Raw genomic sequence first — 7500 nt, 5'->3', positions numbered from 1 at the left:
ACGGTATATTAACGATTTATGCACCATTGCATTAAATGTTTTCGATAGTGTTTATGAAAGAGGTTCCAGTTATTGCATTATCACTACAGTTATAAGTGTTACTTTATTCCACCATGTCCAAATTTAACTTATAATTTGCAAAAGGCTAGCCACAGAACCACAAGCTAACTGGAATTTTTCGTGGATTCCTAGACCATCAGAAACTTAATAAAACAGAATGACAAAAATTCAAGACAATAAGAGTTCAGTGTGTTGGAAAAACTGAAGACTAAGACTTATCATGGTAACCTTAGAATGGCGCCACAAAATTGCGCAAAGATGGTTCTTGGAATCTATAGAGATAAATCATCCCTCAGTCAGCATCTTACTAAGTTCTCTTCATGCCATCTCCTTCTTTTGTTTGGATTCCCATTTTCTTTCAATCGTGTCTTGTTATACATTTCAGATTCTAAAGTTTAAAGTTCACACTCTAAATTATAAAAAAAACTCATAGAGTAATTTTGTTTTATTGGATAAAACGTTTATGTTACAATCATTGCTGTCTAAATTACATCAAGACAATCACAGCTTTGTAAACGTGAAGTTCTTCCTTGCTGGTGTTTTTTTCTTGGGATGATTGGGAATGTTTCGTATACATATTTTAGAGCAAAACCTTCGGGTTTATATATAAAACCCTTTTTTTCTAAACACGTGACTCACCCGTAAAGTAATTGTTTCCAAGGTCAATGAAAATCTTCGTACCAAATTTCATTTAATAAGATAAAGTATAACTATAATCTAACATCACAGATAAATAATACTTCTATAACAGTATCTTTTGTACAACGTGAAAGTATTTACAGTATTTTTTATTACTAAAGTGCGGTACGAAAATCTACCTCAGAAAAACAACAGTTATAACGTCAATGATAGATAATAATAGATAATAATTCGACAAACATTTGCCTGATTTGTACAGAGCAAACTACCATGAGTTACAGAAATACACTTGTTCTTTGTTAGATGGTATTATGAAACTTATATATACAAGATTCGTGACTTTTCTCTCAACATAAAAATAATGTGCTTAGGAACTTTCATAACATTAACAGTAATGTTATAGACTTAATAACACAAAGAGTCAACAACAATCACTGTATTTCTCGCCTTTCTGTAGATCTGTAACTAGATCTTGGCACTATGACTCGCACATCCGCTACAGAGACGAGGTCAGATAGATACCACCGAATCAAAACAACCGCCGAGCTGTTGCTTTGAAAACGTTCATTCTGTCAGTAGAATTTCCCCCGCGGACCTAGTAGTCCATAAGGTCCCCCTTCCTCCCTTCAACCGAACAACGAATGCGTCTTCCGGCAGTTCCCAAGGGGATCTTTGATATGAGACGGAGGGCAGCCTCCGTATAAAGTCGGGTAGGACGACGAAGAAGGAATTCTGAACTCCTGCCGGCAGTTTCCTGCGAAGTCCCGGAGGCTGCCGGCCGTGCAAGAACGCCTCGTCGGCAGATCGAAGATGCCGCGGATGAGAATGGCTTGGCACTCTGCCGTTCCGTTGTTCGGGTAGGTGAGCAACAGCCCCTCATCGCAAAATCCACGGTACAGTTTCCTGTAGCACCTCCCACTTTCGTTGTGGTACACGTACCCGTCCACGAGACAGGGGTTCTTGCTGCACTCCACCACTCCCTTTTCGCTGATGACCAGGTACTGCCCAAAGTTACAATACCCCTGGTCCCCCTGGGCGAAGCACTTCCCCGACCAAGGGTCGTAGAAGAAATTCGGGAGGCAGTCACAATGAACGTAACCGGTGAAATCCACGTACAGCATTTGGCCCTCCGCGCACACTGTGTTGTCGAGCACATCGACACATTTCCCCATGTACATGAGTTGTCCTGCTGGGCAAGGCTGTATGACACATTCGCCCACATTCTTCTTGCTGTTCAGGGCGAACCATTCGCCTTTGGGGCAGCCGTTTCTAGCGAGCATCCTCGTGCACGTCCCGTTGAAGTTCATGAAACCCGACTCGGCCGAACATTGCTCTTGGCCGCGATTGGTGTCGTTGGCATCTCGGTTTGACAGATCTAACTTGATTGGCGTCGGGAAATAGACTATGTCCTCGCTCCCGTCATCGTCAGCGCTGGCAGAAGGCACTGGGCTGGGTGATGAGCCTCCCTGGTTCAGTTCAGGGAAACCTATGATACTCGAACCTCCGCTTCCCTTATCTTGGATACGATCACTTTCCGCCGTAACAGGAAAAAGTTCGAGCGTATCCGATCTCTGTACGACCTGTTGGCTCTCGGGGTCTGCGGGAAGGTGTCTGTCAAAAGAATCGCCGAAGAAGATGTCAGGGGGAGGAATCGGAGAGCCGTTCGTTGCACCAGGTCGTTCGACAGAGTTATGTCGCAGGGAAACGCCGGGCATCAGTATAAAGGTGTCTCTCGCATTTCGACTTAGTTTCGTATGTAAAGGCACGGCATTGCTAAGCGCAATGACAACACAGACAAGGAGACAGACAGTTGCACAGGAGTTCATTTTGGTGGCGCTCATCACTTAACAATACACTCGAAAATCAGGAGCCACTTGCCCGACAACCAACACCTTGGCACGCGAAGATACCACCACGGCGTAATACCTGTAAGTGCTGCCGGAACATTCGCATCCTGTCTTTTATATGCTGGAACTCCTCCTACTATCCCCCACACTTCTCGGTCTTCCGTGCGAGTTGCCACGTAGCATGAATTCGTCAGGTACCGCGGACGCTGCAGGAAGCCGTAGATAACAAGTGAAAATCATTTCATGTAATAATAAGAAGAGCGTAAATAGAATCCCCTCTGAATAAATCTACTAAAAAGAAAGTAACCAAGAACGAGTAAATCAAAGCTAAGTGACGTGAATGGGTTTTTCCATGTCGTAAATTTTTTTTTGAATAACTAAATTTTATTCCTTGATTTGAGAGTGCTACATGCTCGGGCATGCTTAAAAGGTCCCCTAAATGACAGATTCTTATTATAGAAATAAAAGGTTTGACCCTTTATTGTCCAAATGTACCATGCCCAAAAAGGCATATCCTTTTATGATACTATGGGTCTTTCTTTTTTACTTTCATGGAGGGAGCCTGCATCTTTTTGCATCCTCAAATTGGTGTATAAATAATATATATAGATATTATGTATAGTATATATATTATATAAACACAAACACATACTTATATACATATGCTGATATATAATATATATTCATATATGTGTGTGTATGTATTATATATATATATAATATATATATATATATATATATATATACGTATATATATATATATATATATATATATATATATATATATATATATATATAAACATATATATATATATATATATATATATATATACATACATATAATATATATATATATATATATATATATATATATATATATATATATATATATATTTATATAACATATATAATATATATATATATATATATATATATATATACATACTACATATATATATATATATATATATATATATATATATATTATATATATATATATATATATAATGTCCAAACTTTGCAGATGCAAACAAGATGGAAATTCTTTCAGTGAAAATAAAAAAAGGACCCATTTATATCACATAATGCCTTCTATAAGTCATGGGTATTGGGTAGCTCCACAGCCCACCTTTAAGGGTTGCAGCGTCCCTTCGACCCGTAGCTGCAACCCCTTTCATTCATTTACTCTAACCCTCCATTCATATTCCCTTTCTTAATGCAACTGGGAGTTTTCCTCCTGTTACGCCTTTCATACATTTTTACTGTTAATCTCTCATTTTAGGGCTGGATGACCTCGTAGGTCACAGCGCTTGGCCTTTGGCCTGAATTCTATATTCTGTTCTATTTTATGAATGTGTCCTTAGAAAAGGCTTTTTAGAAATATAGGAAAAGTGAGATATAGAAAAAGTCGTTTTTTGCTTTTTTTTTGTGAATATGAATCGGACGGAGACTTGGCATAAAATCCATGAAGAATTAGTTGTTTGCTCGATAAAATGGAGGAAGGTGTGAATTGCGTGTCGATTAACTATCTCATTATTTACATTTATTCCTGGAGAAGGGAAACTGGTGAGAGACAGGATTTCCTGAAACGTATGATAGAAAGCTTCCTAGAGTACTGTAACACCGCAAAAAAAAAAAAAAAAAAAAAAAACACGCCCACAGTCCATTGATTTCTGATCCAAGTACTACAGTCATTGTCTTTAAAATGACTATAATTACCTTTTTCTCATAATGGAACATGTAGGTGATAATCCTTGACTTTAAATTAGTAACTTTCTCGAATTCATTGATATTGCCCAGCATAGAGCTCCCACCCACACCCCCCCACCCCCCTCCCCCCCCCCCCCCCCAAAAAAAAAAAAAAAAAAAAAAAAAAAAAACTATCGGGTGGTCAATTAAGTGACTGAATCATAATAACATCACTAACGGAGAATGAACTCGTTAGCTCGAAGGTTTGACTTCTATTCGTAAACATTTTGCATATATCTTTTGCTCAATGTAAGGAAACGGAATTTCTTGTAAATGTTTGTAGACTGTTCTACAAGATATCCTCATATCTGCATTTATGTTTTATGCATTAAACGACAGGGTTGGCCATATTACCAAACCTAGATACCTTCCTTAGATTTGGTAGCCGTCTCTCAGGCTAAAAACTTGAATAAAAAGGATTTAGTCAGTCCTGTTGGTGTTAGTTTATGCATCCCGTAAGCAGTAATGCTCGTCAGAACTGAAGTGGCTGGTGCCAGAGTTCGATACTCAGTTTCTGAAATCAGATGGTATGTTGAGTGTATAACTCGATTGGCTTTTGGCATCAACATCTTGGCAGGTCTACAGTAAAGACGCAACTGGGAAAAACAAAACCACGAAAACCCGAGAAATGGTGGAAAGAAGCAACGAGAAATCATTAGATGTTGGAGACAATGTATTCCTAAAAATCAATGTGAGAAATGAACTAAATTACATATTGAACCTAGCCACTTGGGAGTGGGTTATAGGTCAAGCCAGCCCAACCATGGCCTAGACCGAAAAAATTGGAAGGGTTCGATCCGTCCGTAAAACATCTGACAAATCCTGTTATTAAATGAGCCGTTCAAGATGGAAACAGCTGGTGGAGCCTCATTAACAACAGCTTCCCAGACTGAGAATTAAGCTGACAAGAGAGAGGAACAATAAGTTGGTGTTTCTACAGAGAACGCTAATGAAGTGACTGGAAGATTTCAATTTCGAAGGAAGTTATGAACAATGAAGTGACTTGCTATTTTTCCTGACCACATTTGTAAAATCCACCTTGGCTTGGGTGTGAGTGGAATATAACCCTAGACCGTGGAAATAGTTTTCTCATCTGGAGGATATGAAACTTCTACTTAATTTTATGAAGCTTTGAAATAAATAATTCTAGGTTATAATTCATCTACTAATTTGTTACAGAAAAATATGAACTCTTTATGTCATTCTGTATTGTATTGGATTGCTCCTGAATTCTTAAGAAAAAAATCCATTACATGAACATCAAGAGGGCGAAACCTGTAAACCATTCAGGAAAAGAAGTTTGTCCTGCTTGGAAAAGTCGGAAAAGACTTTGAGGAGCATAATCCCCTGTGTATACGAAGTCTGTCTCCCTTATACATGATTGCATACTTACATAAAATATACGTATATATATATATATATATATACGTATATATATAATATATATATATATATATATATATATATACACATACATACATACATCTGTCGATCCATCTGAGCTCTTGTTTGTATATCAATCTATTTATTTTCAATTGCATAAAGTATTTTCCTATACTAATTTAATATCATCCAAGTTATCTCTCCTGAACAAGTCACTTTGATATCACTCCCATCAGGCAACATTGAAGGGGGGTTTTTCTCGTCTTATTTTTAAGTGATACAAAGCTTTGAAGAAAATGTTGTTCCAGTTCAATTAAAAAGGAGACAGTGACGAAGTGTTTTTTCTCTCTTGTAAGGGAGGAGCCGTAAAGGTTCATGAAAAAGAAAAAACTTAGACTGCCTGCAATATCTACTATAGCCGGCCTTCTGTGCCACAAGTAAACAAAATAACGACTTGAAATGGGGCAATTCAAAAATGAAAGAAAAAATACAAATATGCTATACTTAGATCTTAAGTCTCATGCTATACATGGAGGTGAACATATCCTGAGAGAGAGAGAGAGAGAGAGAGAGAGAGAGAGAGAGAGAGAATTTTCGCTAAAAATATGCATGATCAGATAAAATACTCTGAGACTTCCCGAGCTCTGATTGCGACTCTAAGGTCTTCTGAAAACGCATATCGTAACAGCAGAAGGACTACGTGAGGTGTCGCAGAAACGAAGGTTATCATACATGACACTTCCTTTTAAGGGAAACCGTTTCTCTCGAGACCTTCTTCCTCTTCTTCTTCTTCTTCTTCTGACTTTACGTAAGACTTCGTTCCTACCCTCTTGCGGTTTTGTGTTTTCTGGTCCTTCGGCGTTACTGTAAGAGCGATGATCCAAGCATGACGCTAAATTTAGATTTTTCGGCGGATATTGCAACATCGGCGTGCTGAAAGGTCGCTGCGTATACCCAGAGAACAGTGTCATAAATCTGGTTTTGTGACGTCATAGCTGTGTTCGAATGCTTTAAATGGCAAAAGCTTCGATTTCACCTTCCATACTATTTAGGCACACAGTTCGAAAATCTGTCAGATATTTCACTCTAAGTTCCAATATTTCTAACGCCTGGTAAGACATTCTCATATATAGACAAAAACACTTAATTACTGGAGTTGTGATGGCGTACGACTCCCTAAACATGTATGCTAACGCAGAGTGACGCAAACTGACGTCATTATTGTGACGTCACGGATACTAGTCTAGGAGATAGAGCGGAAGCATGAGCGACCTTTGCTTGTTTTCAGAATGGGTGATAGATATGTTTTTTTTTTTTTTTTTTTTTTTTTTTTTTTTTAACGTGACGTGACACTCTATTACATTCCAGTTCGTTGAATATTTAAACATGAAAAATATATATATTTTTATATTCTCTTATCCCCGTGGTTAGCAGTCTTATCTCACCATTGGGAAACCTTATTGATTATTACTCTGTTGATCGAAGCAGTGAATTGTGCCAAGTTGGTAGAGGTGGGTTGTAAATTAACAACCTAATTCAAATGAGTTGTAAAGTTAAAAAAAATGTAGAATACATAATACATATCTGGAATTAAACACCACGCATTCATAAATCCATTTATATATTTCACTTCAATAACAAGATATACAGAAAAACAAAAAAATACCAACAAGAGAGCGTATTTACATAAAAAAAAGATAGCGCTAGAGAGCATTGCAGGCCTTTCATCAAATATATCATATGTGCGATGATTACAATAATAAAAAATAGGTTGATAATGACGCAGATAATTGACAGAGAATACTCATTATCCCCCTTTCAC

Source organism: Macrobrachium nipponense, chromosome 8, assembly GCF_015104395.2.
Source record: "Macrobrachium nipponense isolate FS-2020 chromosome 8, ASM1510439v2, whole genome shotgun sequence".
In the NCBI taxonomy this organism is placed as follows: domain Eukaryota; kingdom Metazoa; phylum Arthropoda; class Malacostraca; order Decapoda; family Palaemonidae; genus Macrobrachium; species Macrobrachium nipponense.
Note: the sequence above shows the minus strand (reverse complement) of the source record.